Source organism: Callorhinus ursinus, unplaced genomic scaffold (genome assembly GCF_003265705.2).
Source record: "Callorhinus ursinus isolate GAN/ISIS: 27379988/994484 unplaced genomic scaffold, GSC_fseal_2.0 scaffold5, whole genome shotgun sequence".
NCBI classification, from domain to species: Eukaryota; Metazoa; Chordata; class Mammalia; order Carnivora; family Otariidae; genus Callorhinus; species Callorhinus ursinus.
In genome coordinates this window covers 80,511,444-80,528,065 of record NW_027397067.1, presented here as the reverse complement: position 1 = coordinate 80,528,065, position 16,622 = coordinate 80,511,444, and the positions used below count along the sequence as shown (strand labels likewise).

The window sequence follows — 16,622 nt, the reverse complement described above, 5'->3', positions numbered from 1 at the left end:
CAGTCATTAAATCCAGCTCTGTTCAGTGCAGCTGGGCAGGGTGACTTTAGTCCATAGATGCCTCTGCTTTTTCCAGGGAGTGACCCCCCGAATCTTCTGTCAGAGTAAGGGGGAGTCACTTTGTGCCTGGTGTTGAGGTTCTAGTTTCAGCTTCCAGGGCCTTGCCCAGCTTGTCTGTATTTGAGGCTGTGCCTTCTTTACCCCGTTCTGTCTGCACTGGTGCTGCCAGTTCTCGTCTTCTAGGACACTGCTGGGCAAGGGGACAGGTTCTCAGTGTGTCCCACTGCTGAGTTAGGGTCTGGCTCTCTTGGGCCCCTGACTCATTTACTGTACTTCGGTCTATTGTTTGGGCCTCGGTCTTCCATGTTAGAAGATTTTCTCGGAGCTTCCAAAATCTTGGGCTTTTTCTCCCTTCAGTTCTCCCTGTGCTGTTTCAAACATTTTTTAAAGATTTTATTTATTTATTTGAGAGAGAGAGAGAGTGCGTGCGCACACGACAGAGAGAGCAGAGAGCACAGACGGGGAGGGGCAGAAGGAGATGAGAGGGAGAAGCAGGCTCCCCGCGGAGCAGGGAGCCCGACGGGGGGCTCGATCCCAGGACCCCGGGACCATGACCTGAGCCGAAGGCAGCTGCTCAACTGACTGAGCCACCCAGGCGCCCCTGTTTAAAACATTTTTAAAAAAAAATCTCTTCAGTATAATTTCAGTGGGAGGCAGTGGAACAGATGTCTATACTGTGTTACTGTACCATGCACTTACTAACTACACCCTATTAGCTCACGATTTTTGATATGTTTTAATGGTTTTCAGTTGCTTCACTTGTATTTTTTAAGCAGAAAGTAGGTTTGAAGACAGGGATGCTGTGCCCTGTTTTTACCCCTCATCCCAGGTGTTGCCAGGTGGGCATGCATGGGAGGTGATGGAAGTGGCTGAGGTGGTGAGTTCAGGAGAACTTCAGGGTTTTATATGCGCATGTTGTTTCTCCTTGTCAGGTTCTCGGAGGACTATGGAAAGAGGAAAGAGAAGTTAGGGGCATTTCCTTTAAACCGATGTTGGATTTCTTCACAGAGTTACCGTGGCCTTCGGAACTGTGAGTATAATTCTCTTGCTACGTTTGTGTCCTGGTTTTTTGTTTTGTTTTGATTTTTCTTTCATCTGTCTTAGGGTTTCTTTGACATATAGTAGAAACAAATAAAGCTAGTTGATTTTGCACAGTAGGTGAGGGAAGAGGTATTAGTTGTTTAGTGCCTTTTCTGTGTGGTTCGAGGCAGGCGGGACAACAGTAATGTCCGGGACAGTGGTAACGTAGCAGCGTGTGCTCTAGAAGAGTCCGAGCACCGCAGACCCTGGGAGTTCCAGCTGCTCCGTGCGTCTTCCCAGTAACCCCATGAATGAGGCTACCCTTTGCCCAGTTTCACATTTGCATAACTGAAACAGAGGTTAAAGGTTACTAAGTTAGTAAAGGGCAAAGCTGGGATTCAGACTCAGTCTGGCTTTGGAGCCTGTACTTTTTACTCGTGTGTTTTTCTTATGGGCTCTGGATTCAGATGTTGGCTTGGCTGCTTACTTACTAACTCTTCACTAACTACCGAAACCTAGCTTTCTCTCCATTCTCTTTACTGACTACCTAAACCTAGCTCTCTCCTCCGACCAAGGGTGCTGTTGACAGGACCGCTTTCCCAGGGTTGTGGTGAAAATGCTGTAAGAAATGTGAAATGTACTCAGCATTCACAAATGTTAGCAATTAATACTCGGTGGCATTTTCCCCATTTTAATGAGAGGAAAACTGAGCCCCAGAGATTGGGTTATTTGTGATTTGTTAATTTGTAACCTTGGCACTTGTGCTGCCCTCCACAGTTGGGAGGTTGTAGGATTGAGATTCTATCCCAGTTTGTCTTGTTTCCAAAGACTGCTCTTTCTGGTAGACCTGGTGGTAAGTCGAGGACAGGTAGTTGATAGACGATTCATAAATCTCTCTTGGGATATTAGCATTGGTGAACATTTTATTTTAGCAATACGTTGCTTTGGTAAAAGCCTCACGAACTTAGACTTCATGGATTCAGAATTCAGGGTCATTTACAGTTATGTTGAATTTGACTTTGGCAAATGTCTTTGTCTTAGATGTCCAAGGGGCAGGGCCCTGGATTGTTTTTACGTTTCCTTCTGGGGTCAGTTCACTTTTCTCTTTTGTTCTCCTTTGTCCCCCAAACCCACTTTTGTTTCTGCCAGGATTAGGTATTAGGGAAGGGACATTATGTCATGCAGTTTCACTTTCCAAGTAAGGCCTGGAAGTCGTGCTCCTTTTCTCTAATTTCTTCTCCCCTTTCTTGGCTGCCAGAGGCACCTGCTCTGTGTGTGTGCTGTGCCAGGTGTGACGATGGTGTCTTTTGGAGAAGGCCACGCCCAGCTGTTAACACTCCTTGTCCCCCCCCCCCCCCCCCCCCCCCTTACGTTTCTTCCTGTAACAGTGTGCTATATTTATTGGGTACAAGTCTGTTTCTGCATCTTCAAGGGCAAAGATTTTATTTCATCTCTGCATGTTTTCTGCTTGACCCATAGGTAGTTTTCACTAAATGCTGGATGAAGGAATATTTAACATTTGCCACAAAATAAGTTCTTTTTTCTTAGTGGATCCAAACAAGAGGGAGAATATCAAGTATAACTTTTCAGCAGCATTAGCTATTAAAAATAGTTCATCTTGGTAGAGCACAAGACAGTTTCATATTTAGCAGAAATTACACAAAAATTTTTCTTCTTAATGTGGTGTGCAGTGGAATGAAGGCCTTACAGGGAAAGTGAGAGCCCGTGCATGGCTCACTGGAACTTTGAGCCCTGGGACATAATCTGCTGCTTCTAGTTTGGCACTCCCCTCCCCTCCACCCCTGTTTGAAAATATGTAAACCCAGGAAAATAACCTTATAACCAGTGTTTCTGTAATTGTTTCCCCCAATTCTGGACAAATGGTGAGGCCACATGAGTCAGCCTGGCTTTGTACAGCGTCACCTTAATGATCTGCTGAGATCTGGGTCCCTTGATATACCTGAATGCCCTGGTCCCCTTGAGCCCCTGCAGGATGGATGAGGTTCTTGGTTCTTGATTTGTTTTGGGGTGTTGCATTATAAGGCAGAAACTTGGAATGGAGGCGTTTTACAACCAGAATTCTAGGAAAACAAAAGTTTTGGAGGAGCTGGAATATGTATGGAGATTATTTTCAGGGAACGGGGTGTGGGGAGGCAGTAGACAGAAAGGAAGGTTGCCCGGAGACCCATCTGAAAACCCCCATTTTGTGAATAAAGATAGCTTTTTTAGCATCAGGGCAGCTGAGAACAATTGACATAGATTGAACTCTGAGGTTCTGGAGCTGTTTATCGAAACAAAGAGTCACTAGGGTCAGGCGGTGCTGGCTGTCGGCTGCGGAGGCAGCTGTCCCTCGGTGTTCAGCCCCGAGATTCGACTGAGCTTTGAAAAGCTGGTGTGTTGGGAATCGACACCGGGGGTGGGGGAAGGTAGAGGACAACCAAGAGACCTGTCGGCAGGCCATTGAGGGAGCCAGGTGAGCAGCAGTGGGGGCTTGGACTGGAGAGGAAAACTGGAGGTGGTGAGCAGCAGTGGGGCCCTGGATGTATTTCAAAGGTAGAACCAGTAGGGTTCACTGACAGATTGGATAAGGGGTGTGAGGACAGAGGGAGGAGTTGAGTTGACTAGAAGGCTCTTGGCCTGGGCAACTAGAAGGGGGGAAGGCTGTGGGTGGAACTTGGTTTAGAGGGGCAGATGGGGAGCTCACTCATAGGCATTTTAAGTTTGCGATTCTGTTAGAGATCCAAGTAGAGATGTCATGTAGGCAGTTGTAAATAGGCATTCGGAGCTGGGAAGAGAAGTCTGAGCTGGAAGTGGCAGTGAAAACGCAGTGACACTCTGATCACTGAGGGAGTGGAGTGAGCACAGAGAGGACGAGCCAGCCCGAGCCTTGAGCCACTCTGCCATTGAGTGCTCAAGGCTGAACGTGAGCAGTGGTTGGCACAGAGCAGGTGTGAGGAGGACCAGAAGCACTGGCACCATGGGAAGAAGGGAAGAAAGTTCCAGGAGGAGGGTGGGATCAACTCTTTGAAGTGTCAGGAAAGGTCATGATGAGGTTTGAGGTTTGGCGACCGGGAGGGCGCTCTGGCAGCGTTGGGAGCAGTGTGGGGGCGTGGTCAGAATGGAAGCCTGCCTGGCCCGCGGGGTGGAGGGGGGAGAGCCGTGAGGCCGTAGATCCGGGCTGTGCGCCGTCATCCGCACACTTAACTCACCGTCTGGGTGCTGAGCAACCCAGCCCGGCCGGGTCCCTGAGGTTCGTGGGGGTGTTTTCATGTTGCAGGTGGGGAAAGCTCAGGGGCAGAGTTCACGTAGCTTTCTCAAGAGTATGGAGCTGGTGGGGGTGAGGCCAGGCTCAGGCCACGCATGCTGTCCTCAGCTGCCTGCCTCCTGAGGGTTTGGAGAGAGACTACTGAAGGGGGAAAGGGAGTAGTGCGGTTGAAAAGCTGGAGGAAAACACTTATGTCCTGCTTGAAATGCTTCTGTCAGAGATTCTGTTTCTTTTTCTTACTTGCAAATTTCCCTTCTCTCAGAGGTGGTAAGTGCATGTGTTCAAAAGTAAACGAGTGTTGGAAGAGGTTCGTGCTGAACACAGCCACAGCAGGCTCCTGTGCTGCCCTCCAGCATCTGCCTCCCGGAGGTGCCTGTAGTTCTGAGTAGCTGTTTCTGTGAGCATTTATGTCCACAGTTCCCCGCAATATCTGTGTAGAGGCAGGGTCATCGATGTGTCAGGTTTAGAAAAAGTTACATTTTGAACTCCCATTTTCCCCACATAGTTGTATCACAATTTTTGTTTAGATCCATAATTTGGTTAATCGTTTTGTTAATGTTGCTCACCTTTGAGCCGGTTAAAGTAGCATGATGATATTTCCTTTTTGTTCAACTTTTTGTTTTCCTGTTTCCTTGAACTTAACAATTGCCAATTTTTTTTTTCTGTTTACTTGATATTCTTAAGAGTTCTCACTCTCTCTGATAGCTCTGTAAGTAAGGTCTCTTAATAAAATTTTCCATGTGCTCAAGCATATTCTGTCTTCACCCCCAGGGACATCTGTTTTCTTGCATGCTGGACAGGTTGCTCTCCCGGCCTGCTAGAAATGGTACCAGGGTTGAGGTGTGCAGGGCAGACCCTGCCGGAACGGGTGAGACCAGGTGGAGAATGCTGATGGGGAAGACAGTGGTGGGAGGCTCGGAGCGGGGCAGGGTGAGCGGGGTTCATGGTAGTTGGGAAAAGGCGTTCCAGGTGGGGAAAGGCGTGAGAATAAGCAGAGCTGGACAAGATTGGTTACTTTTTGCTAACTTCCGAAGCCTCTGTTGTGGCACCTGTTAGGTGGTACATATTAACTTAGTTACAGACTCTTCCTTTAAGAGATTTAAATAGGTTTACATGGAAAATATGACATTCAGATTGTTAAACATGTCATAAATTTTTTATTTTTTGAAGGATTTTATTTTTTAAGTAATCTCTACACCCATCGTGGGGCTCGAACAACCCCAAGATCAAGAGTCGTACACCCTACTGGCTGAGCCAGCCAGGTGCCCCTGTCATACATTTTTAATGTTTTCTTAAAACCTGAGCATAGGGTATATCAAGACACTTAAATCCAAGAGATAATCTTAAACTGTTGATTTCATGTATTGGTTCATGGAAAAATCCTTATGGAATATTTGTCACAGAGGCAGCCTGGTCCGGCCAGTCATCATGCAGGAGTGGACACTGTGGCCCCCGCTGTGGCTGTCAGGTGGGGGGCAGGATGAGCGACCACACGACATTTCAGAGGCTGCTCTGTGTCCAGCTGGATGTGCAGGATGCTGTGCAGGGAGGCTGGGGGTGTCATGGAGGCGGGCAGGTGCAGCCCTGGTCTCTGGCCCAGCTGGGGAGGCCCATCAGGAATGAGATGGTGCAGAACCAAGAGTGAGTGGATTGGCTTCTTTTGAAAAGAAGCATAGCTCAGTTTGAAATGCTGAGGCAAAATTGTAAGAAATAAAGTCCATAAGTGCCTTTCATCACTGCCAACTCCAGGGCACCTTTTATGTAAATGTGCTACACCTTTTATGTCGATGCTTGGCTGTTCTCATGGGACGGTCAGGACCCTGTGTTTAGTTTAGTGGGTCCACCGTGTACAGATGTTACCTGCTGTCTGGAGCTTTCACTTTATACTCTGAGCTTTGCGAAGAACACCCTTTATCTTTCCGATATTAGTTATGTTTGTGATTCAGGAATTATATGTGAGGGAAGTTGTCAGAACTGTGATACCTGCCATTTATGTGTGTCATTCATTGTGTGTATTTGAGTTGAACGTAGTTTTTATAATAACAACGTAGTGCTTACTGTCCCCATGCGGTAGAGGAGAGCCTGGAGCCAGATTACGGGACCATCTGCCTGAGGCTCCATGTGGTGGCGGCAGGCTCTCCTGTTCCTTTGCATGAAAGCTTAGCCCTTGTTCTGAAGTGCGATGGTGCTCCTGTGTGCGGGCCCTGCCTGTGATAGAGAGGGGAGGGCTGCTGCCCGCTGAGCCGTGTGCAGACCTCAGTGTTGTCACGTGCCAACCACGCTTCCGCCATGTAGGAGTGCATTGTCACTGGTGTTGCCAACCATGGCACGTGGTTCTCGGTCATTGGTGTTCCTGCTCATACCGAAGAAAGATTGGGGTTTCATCAAATACTTGTAAAAATGGGAAAATGGGTCTGTTTCTGACCCTAGAAGTAGGCAGGCAGCTTTTCCTGTGATTCTTACACTCTGAGTAAGGGGGAAAGAGGATGTTTCTTTCTACCTGCCTTGGCATGTTGTAGATATTTGGCGGGGGAAGGGGGGGCGCAAGTAGGGTGTTGCGAGTGGGGATGGCAAGGAAGCATTTTAGATTTGTGTCTCCTGCTCCTGAATTCTAAGTGGTTTAACAAAATATACAAACTTTCCATCATTTCTTCTTTGAAAAGCTGTCTATTAAAAAGGATAGGTGTCTCAGCAGAAAATTCAACTGAACAAATGGCCAAAAGATTTGAGTAGCTAATTCCTCCATTTCCTGTAGATAACAATAAGCACCCAAGAAGACGCTGGCCATCATTCATCATTAGGGAAGTGCCCGTGACAGCCTCAGTGAGGTGGCACTGCAGTCCTATGAGAAGGCCTCCCATTACCCCAGACAAGGCAGCGGAAGGTAACCATGCCCAGGTGCGGGGGTGTGGGACAGCTGTAACTAGATCAGGCTTTGCCGGTGGGGATGCAAAGGGTTGTAACCACTTGGCAAAATCGTTTGGCAGTTTCTTATAAACTTGAATACATACTTTTCATACAATCCAGCAGTCCTACATGGAGGCCTTTATCCAAGTGAAATGAAAACTTATGTCTACACAAAGGCCTGTCTGTGATTGCTTATAGCAGCTTTATTCATATTTACTGAAAATGGAAAACAACTCAAAGGTCCATAAAGTGGGAAATGGGTGAACAGGTTGCGGAGCCCCTCTGCAGTGGGATCCTGTTCGGCAACAGAGAGGTACTGACTACTGACATCCTCAACAAAACGGGCGCGTCTCCAGAGCGTTCTGTTAACGGGCAAACACAGAGCTCTGTACAGCTGTGGTTCCACCCTGATAACATTTGGATAAAGGCAAAACTATGGGAACAAATCGGATCAGTGGTTGCCGGGGGCTGAGTTAGGGGGAGGAGCGGATTGAGTACAAAAGGGCATGAGGGCGCTCCGGGCATGATGGAAGTAGGCCATGTCTTCCCTGTGATGGTGGTTATACACTGAGTGTGTTAGTCAGAACCCAGTGAACGGTGTTTTACTTTATGTAAATTTTACCTCAATAAGCCAAACCTAAAAAAAGATAGGTGACTTATGTATACACACATGTAGGTATTATACACACACACAGGCACACACATTTATACACACACTTGAGCTCGATTTTTCTTTCCAGTGGATTAAATTTTATTTTTCTGGATTAGGTATCTTGGAAGTTTAAGTGAAACAGGTTATAGCACAGACACTTCCTGAAAACGTATGATCTTGGAGTCTTTGGTTGATTTTTATATTCTTATCCATGACCTGAAGGCTTTATAATATGTTTTGTTTTTATATAACACGGTTATATATTATAGATGCCACATAATTAGCATAAATAAAAGGTGTTTTAAAAGTTAAATTATTTTAAGATTCCTTCCATGTTCAGGCTCTTGTAGCTGTGGAGAAAAATAGTTCTACTAGCTTTAAAAATTAATAAAAAATGTTTTCTCTGATTCATGAAAACTTGATTATACAGTCTTCGGCTCTATCTTTAATCAGCTGTAATTGTAGGGTACAATTATATTTTAAACCGCTAGACATAAGAATGTACACAGAAAATAATACAAGTTAGCTTCACTAAACTTAAGGCTTAATTGTGGTTGTAAATCAGGTCTCTTCACAGTATGTAAGAAGGTTGCTTGTTATTACCATGTGGTGCTTTGTGATGTCCTGCAGAGCAGTTGTTTAGCATTTTTTCCTAATAAACCCTTCTTAGCAAAGCCACAACAGTAGGCAGGAAGGGGGATTAGAGTGGGAAGTTGTGTGTGTTTTTAATTTTCATTTAAAAATCAAAATTTGTTTGACTTTAGAAAATAAGGCCATTCATTTAAATGATGAGGTCTTCATTATTTTATGATCAGAGGATATTGCAGTGTGCGGTTATAATGGGATCAGGGATACAGTAAGGTGCGTTGTAAGAGGCCCTCCCTGAGCTACTTTGTGTTTACTTAGCACATGCGCTGCTCTGGGTTCTTGGGGCCGGCTTCACTGTGTCCGGTAACCTTGTACTCTGAATGGTCATCACGCAGTAAGTCTGCACTATAGGCCTCCTTGAGAGTTGTGTTTGGGAACAGAAGAGAGAATAGGATGTTCTGCCTGACATTTTGTATTGTCTGACTCTGTCCCTGTGTTTTGCTGCGGGAGTCTCTGCGTGAACTGGTTTTGAAGGCTTGGACCTGTGCTGGGATGTTTCTTACAACTGGTGACGTGTCCAGCTGCTGTGAGCCGGGGGGCGGTCCTGGTGCAGTTGTCACGGTGCAGCCGCAGGGGCTCCGTGTGCTTCCGTGTAAGCAGTGTGTGCTGCCGTATGACACGAGTGGAGGGTCACTGCCACTCACGATGTCCGCTCTCCCACTGACGAGTTGTATGTGCAGACCAGGACAGAAGTAGACGTGTGGAGCATGAAGTTTTAAAAGTGTTAAACCGTGTTTTTCTTCTGTTTCTCAAAAGAGTACTTAACGGGTCTTCTTAAACAAAATGTACTGAAAGATATGAAACTCAGTTTTGGCCTTTCTGGATGACTCGGGGTCCTCAGCACGAGCACCTGTCATTTTCAGTGTGCGGCGGCCCCACTTCTGCAATTTTCCTCAACATCAGGCTGTGCGGTGGGCAGCCCCCGAATGCCCTTCCACCACCTTTTCTAATTTGTTGCTCCTTGTTTTTGTTGTTGTTGTTTCTTTGTTTTGTTTTGTTTTAGGTGAAACCTTGTTTTCTTTTACGGAAAAGTTGTAAGAAGTAGTATAGCCAACTTCCAAATACCCTTCACCTAGATTCACCAATTGTTAACATTTTGTGACATTGGCCTTCATTCCCCCCCCATATAGATGTACACACACACATTTATTCTCACACACTAAACCCTTAGAGAGTGAGTTGCTTACTTCATGCCCTTTACTCTTAGATACTTCAGTGAGTATTTACTAAGAACAAGGACTTTTTACACAACCAAAAATAATCAGTATAGGTATCAAATTGGCAAAATTAAACATTGCTTCATTCTCTGGTATTCAGTCCATATTCATAGTTGCTCTGTTAATTACAGCAGTTTTCCCCCATACAGGACCCAGTCTAGAATTACATGTGGTATTTATTGATGTTTCTGTGGTCTTTTTAGTCTGGATATGTTTCTCAGCCTTTCTCTGTCATGGCATTGACTGTTCTAGTTGTTACGTAGGTCATTCTTCCATTTGGGTTCTTGTGATGTTTTCTCATGATTAAACTCAGATTATGCATTTGGGGGGCCAGGCTATCAGAGAAGTGGTACTGTGCCTTTCTCAGGGCATCATATCGTTTCTCATATCCATTATATCCATCTCAGGATGGCACATCATGCCGGCTTGTTCTTTTATTGGTGAGGTTAACACCTAGGAATTTGTGGGGCTGCAGATTCTTAGACCCTACTCCTGACCTGCTAAGTCAGAAATTTAGGGCTTGAGGCTATGTTTTTAACAAGCCCTAAAAATGATTTTGATGTGTTCTAAAATTTGAGAATTACTGATCTCAGGTGATCAATTAGGATGACATCTGCCTAGTGTCTGCACTCTAAATTAGCATTTATCTTTTGTAATTACATGAGGAATCTGTAGGGGAAATATTTGAGGCTGTGTGACATTTTGAACTTTCAAACTGATAGTTTGGTCCCTCACTGATGATTCTTGCTTGAAACAGTTATTACTAGGTAGTGGCGCAGTGGGGATGCTGTTCCTTCTCACCTGTCAGCTGGTATTCTCCTGTAAGGAGGGTTTCCCCTCCTTTGTTCGCTCACTCACTCATTCACCAGCTAGCACTTCACAGATTCTTGTTTGATTCAGTGGCTTATAGTCCTTAACTCTCATTCATTTTGATGCTGGAATGCCCCCTGATTTGGCCTTCCCCAAGATCATCTCCTGTGTTTTTTTGACGTGTCCCCATTATTTTCTGAGCATTCCCTTCCTTTCGGCACAGTAAGATACTCCCAGCATTTCTTGTAATTTCTCTGCCCCGTCGTGGAATCAGCTATTTCAAGTATCCTTGGTTCATTTTGGTGGGAAATGGAGTTTAGAGGCCAAGGTGTGAGTGGTAGGTGTGCTCCTTTGCTGCCAGGTGTTACTGCTTCCCAGCGCCGTCCGTGTGTGTGCACACGTGCGTTTGCACCTCTACTCAAGATGCAAACATTTGTTATATTCTTATGAGCTGATGAGGTCTCTGATTAGTTTCATTGGCTTCTAGTTGATGCTTTTCTTTTTTCTTTCCTTTTTTTAAGCTTGGGCCCCTGGGGTGGGGGGCGGTCTCACATGCACCTTTGTACTTTGGTAATTAGTTAACGATTGGCGTAGAATGTAGAATTCTCAGATTTGGGGGTTTGTCTTGGGGTTCCCCTGCTTCCAGCATCCCTCCTCTAAATTTCACTTGGTCCTCCAGACCCCATCTCTTTATTCTAAGACCTCATGCCATTGAGACTTTTGCTTTCTGCAACTAGAGCTCGCCCTGGGTTGGGAAGCACATTTAGTCAGAGCAGCAAACTGACAGATGTCCCGGGGTAACTCCATTGTTCAGGGGAGAGCCTTCACCTCTGCTCTCTGCCTCTGGGCTTCCTGGGTTGTCCTGCCTATGTAGTTTCACCGTCTGCCAGGTATCTGGGCAGTGTATTTGTATTCAGACTTGGAGCTCAGCATTTTGCAGCCCTCTTATATCCAAAATTTCCCCCTTAAATTTATAGCCACTCGGCTGCACATTAAGATGGTACAGTAAGGCTGCAGTCCTGCCCTCCCAGAGTGGGGGCTCACAGTATTGCCAGGCAGGAAGGTGACAAACACTCCTAGTTTGTACCCAATGCAGGAGTAATTCTGACAGTAAATTCTTCTCAAGTGCTTGCCTGCCTTTGGTCATTCTCCAGTTCCTTCACATAGTTGTATTTTAGTGAATTTGTCTGATTTTTATAATTATCTATGGGAGAAATTGCTCCATTGTCTTCCTGTAACCCTTATGGAAGGCTCACACTCCCTTTTGTCTTATTATTTTTCTTCCTCTGAAATCTAGCTTCATCTTTATTTTTGTACCCAGTGTTTCATTATGGTAATTTTCAAGCAAATGGCAAAGTGCGAGAATTTACGGTTAACATCCATAGACTCCTGCACCCCCTGGATTCTACCTATGATGTGTTACTATTCTTGCTTTCCCACATAAATAACCAATTATCCATTCCTCCACGAATCCATTTTATTTTTTAGGGTGTATTTCAAAGTAAATTGCAGATACCAGTATACCTCAGTCTATGTCTTTCAGCGTGCATATTGTTTACTAGAGTTCATTATTTGTTTAGGGTGTTTTCTTTCAGTGTAAAATTTATATACCAACTGCGCGTAACTCTAGTGTACATTTACTGAATTGTGGCACATCCGTCCGCCTTTGCAACCCAAACACTACTGAAACAGACCATTATCATTTCCCCCGAAGGCTTCATGCCCTTTGTGGCCAGAGTCTCTGCCCCATCCCCTGCTGCCATCCTCACCCTGACCCCTGACAACTGCTGTTTTACCCCCTCAGATCAGTTCTGCCTGCCCAGGGATTTCCTGTCAACAGAATCATACTGTGTGCGTGATGTGTGAGGCTTGTTTGAGCGTAGTATTGCTGAGTTCATCCATGTTGTTATGCATATCTGTAATTCATTCCTTTTTAAATTTTTTTTTTTTGAGAGGGAGTGGAGGAGGGGCAGAGGGAGAGAGAGAATCTTAAGCAGGCTCCACGCCCAGCACGAGGCCCAGTGTGGGGCTCGATGTCATGATCGTGAGATCACAACCTGAGCAGGAACCAAGAGTCGGATGCTCAGCTGACTGAGCCACCCAGGCTCCTCCTTGTTCCTTTTAATTGCAGAGTTGTATTTCATGATTTGAGTCTATCATATCTTGTTTATCCATTCTTTTCTTGATAAACACCTTTATTTTTGAAAGAAACTTTTGCTGGATGTGTAGAACTTCAGGGTGACAGTTATTTTCTTCAGCATGCTAAACATGTTGTTCCATTATCTTCTGGTCTTTGTGCAGATTTGTGAAACTCATTTTCTACAACTTTTCCATCTCTGATATTCTGCCTTGCAAATTTCAGCCACTCAGCTTCCCAAAACTTGATGTTGTCTCTCCTCACCCACCTGGGGCTGCTGCGCTCTGCTTGGATTCTCTTCCTGTGCCCCTGGGCTGCGATTGCTCCCGGCTGGACAGAGAGGGATGATGGGGCTCACAGGCCTGCGCCGCTCACTGTCTCAAGATCTGGAAAAAGTAGTTTCGTGGATTTTGACCATTTTCCCATTTGTTAACCATGGGCAGGAGGGTGGCGTGATGGGGAGGGGCGTTTTCCATCCTAGTTACTCCTGCATGTCTGAAGTCGATGACCCTGTCAATGCTTTTTAATGGAAAACAGTTCATAGGCTCTGTTTCTAAATTTTCTCAAAAATATTATGACAGATTTACTTGTAATGTTAATTTAGCTACTGATTTTATGATCTAGAAAATCTCAAGTTAATTTCCATTTTGACAGGGGAATCTGTATTTTGGCAAAACTTTCATTTCAGTTATTTTGTTATTAAACTGGCTTAGGGTAATTGGTTTATTCTGCATTGTATTTAATGGAGAGTAGCATTTCTTGCCTGGTTTACCAAATGCTGGACTGTCTGTCATGAACGTAACAGTTAATCCCAACTCCACGCAAAAGCCTGTTTGTTCCAGTCTCTGGCCCACCCTGTTGGTGCTATGTTAGTGTATGCGAGCAGCAAGGATAGCTGGGCCTGGTAATATGCGTGAACACGAATGGGAGGAAGTGTGGGAGGGTTTAGTCCCTCACTCAGCACAATAGTTGAGCTCCTGCAGTGACTCAGGCCCTGTACAGAGATACTGTTCATTTTTCCTTCTGATCTTTCAGGTGATTGGTTGGAGATTTGGAATTGTTTCTGGCTTTTCTCCTAGTTTTTGATATAAATTTTAGTAACTAAGTCTATCCCTTTAAAAAAATACCTTTGTTAATTTGTGAAATTGAGATTATTGTTAATAGTTAATGCTAGAACTATGAGTATTAATCAAAATAATTTTTTGCTTTGTAAATCTTTTATGAAATGACATACCATAAAATGAGTGTGTATATGCCGCACAGTTTTTCCCTAGTAGTGATGGCTGCTTTGAAATCAAAAGCCCAGAAGAATAATGGTGTTTGGGTGTGCATATGATGTAACCTTGGTACGACATAAGTTAGGACCTACTCTAGAATGAGGGACTGACTGATTTCTGGGCCTCATGGCTGGCTGGACTAGTACTTGAAACTTAATGCGGAAGGATTTGGGCACCTGGAAATGATAGTTGTGTTCTGGACCTGCAGTGTTGTTGGAGGCCTACCTGTTGCATTTATGTGGAAATTTTTTATACTACATTATCACCTTTTGGTGGACCTAGGGCAGATGAAGCTTGGTCAGCCCTTGAGCTAAACTTCACCTGGGAAAATTTTAATCACTCATGTGTGCGCTTCATTTAGTCATAAATCCTCATACAGATTTCTTGAATGAAAAATTCTGAATTAGTAAATATATGATTTTTAAAACAACAATTTATTGGTTCTCTTGAATTTGACTTTTAATCTTAAATCTTTAGATTTATTAAAGATTAGGATATACTTTTATTTATTAGGCAACGAAGGTCATTTTCTGTTATGGTGCATACATCTGGAAGATTGTTCAGACAGTTGAAGAAAATGTTTGGTTGCCCTTACCCCCACCTTTTTTCCCCACCTGACTTTTATTTAAGTAAGAAGACGTGAAAGGGAGGGAAGTCGGTATATACCTTTTTATGCAAAAAAAAAAAAAAAATGGAGTTAGTTGATAACTGGATTTTATCAAGAAGAGGAGGGTGAAAAGCCTGCATGGCGTTTACACAGTGATCACGATAGCTGATTACACAGTAGGACCTCTCGTGGTTGCTGCCCGGAATCGGCCCAGATGGCAGTGCGGAGTTCCTCCCTTTGCTGCAGCTTGTGGGCTTGGTGACTGGTGCCTTCCGTCTGCGGCGTGTGACCTTGTGTAAGGGGGTGGGGGTGGGGGCTGTGACAGGTGCACGCCAGGGAGAGAGTGTGTGGTCTTCTCTGAGAACCGCGAGCCTGAGGCTGGGCTCAGCTGAGCCGGAGGGCGGTAAGAATGAGAGTGTGCACAGTGTAGTTTTACAGAGGGATGGTGTTGTACGAGCTATGGGTTGTAGCCCCAAGGTCACGTGGCAGCAGCTCTCAGGGTACTGCATGCGTTTTGGGCACTAGGAATATGTACTTAATGTTTTACGTTAAACCTTCAGGTATTGATGCTGTTATTTTTGTGTTCTCTTATTCTTGTTAGATTAATTCACGTTTCTGTTACTTAAAGATAGTATTTGATTTCCATAAAAAGCTTGGGAAATAATGCATTAGGAAATTCCTGTACTCAGAGGTGGTTCTTCGGCGGGAATTCAAGAATGCCAATGAAAGGAGTATGCCTTAAGCCAGCTGTGAGTCTATCCAGACTTTATATATACTTATGGCAAGAAACAAATGTACTTTCTCTCATAAATAATTTAAATGCACTTTAGACAAATTAATTCATAACTTTATTTTTAGCACAATGAGGTGTGGAAATACTTAAAACCATAGCCGAACTAAATTATAGTTTCCCTAGGAAGTAAATATAAAAGCATGCAGTAATGATTATAAGAAGGAAATTTAAATACTTTTAACATTTTTTTTGCAGTTCCTTGGTCCTTCTCCCCCCAGTCATTTAATGGGAAGTAAAATAGATTTTTTTTAAAAATATTCAAATTAGGTATATATATGTTTTAAGTAATTCCTGTATTATAGGAGATCCATGTTCCTCTCTGTTATAATTAGGTCTTATCGTTTTCCCCTCAGATTTTGAATGTGTTCAGTTGTTGCTTTTAATTATCTTTCCATCTGTTTGTGATGTTTAGTTTTCCTGTTTTTAATGAACAATCTTATTATCTATAAGATGCATGGAAAGACTGCATCCCAGAAGAGCAATAGTCAGTGTTATAATGGCTTTAATTAACTGAAAGAAGCTTTTTTCCCTAAAATATTATCTTTCTAGGAAGTTAAAAAAATGTTCTCTAGAATACCTTCTATCTTAATGGTTTGAGGCTGCAGGTACAGGTAATTTTTTTAGATTTCAAACTTTTGTGGGACTTAAGTTGAAAATGTTATATAGTGTTTCAACTTACAGTTTTGTCTACTTTTAAAATGTAGTACACTAAAGGACATGGACTGTGGGACTGAAAAGCTTTGAGTTGCTTTTTTTACATTTGCTCTTGGAGGTGTGCAGAGGCCTTATAAGGAGTTTCAGTTTGGGAATTAGGAGCAGACAGACTGTCCTTGAGGTAAGTCCAAGATCCGATCTTCTTCTCAGGTCAGTTAAGGTCCCTGGAATGTGACAACAGGAGGCAGGAAGGTGCCCACAGTTGGCATTCCAAGTGAAATGGGTGTCAACCAGTTGCTCCTTTTGCCTTTGTTGGGGAGTCGTTTACAGTGGGGCTCCCCACCCACTCCCCAGTCTTACTTTTTAGCCATTTGTAGACTTTGGACTGCTCTGTGCATTTAGCTATAAATGTTGATTTATCTGTACATGTTTTTCTTCTTTTGACCTCTTCAGGGGATTTAGATTTATAAAAATTAAAATGCCCATTGTGTCTTCTTCTGGTTTGCCCACAGTTGATTGTATTAGTTAAAAAAGGACTTGAATTGAGAAAGGTTTGACCTCTAAAAGGATAAAGA

General features: G+C 44.1%; 1 protein-coding gene across 11 annotated transcripts in view; it reads left to right on the top strand.

Moving 5' to 3' along the window:
• The window catches only part of PTK2 (protein tyrosine kinase 2), a 254,549-nt gene that overhangs the window by 24,306 nt on the left and 213,621 nt on the right, over positions 1-16,622 (top strand). For 9 of the 11 annotated variants that reach the window (XR_012378376.1, XM_073893260.1, XM_025871182.2 and 6 more), the window contains exon 2: positions 993-1,090. The exons of 1 other annotated variant lie outside the window; for it this stretch is intronic. The gene's annotated coding sequence lies outside the window, so the exon portion shown is untranslated. Of the gene's footprint in view, positions 1-992; positions 1,091-3,534; positions 3,554-16,622 lie in introns of those variants that run through there. One more of the 11 variants, XM_073893262.1, reaches the window with a different exon arrangement.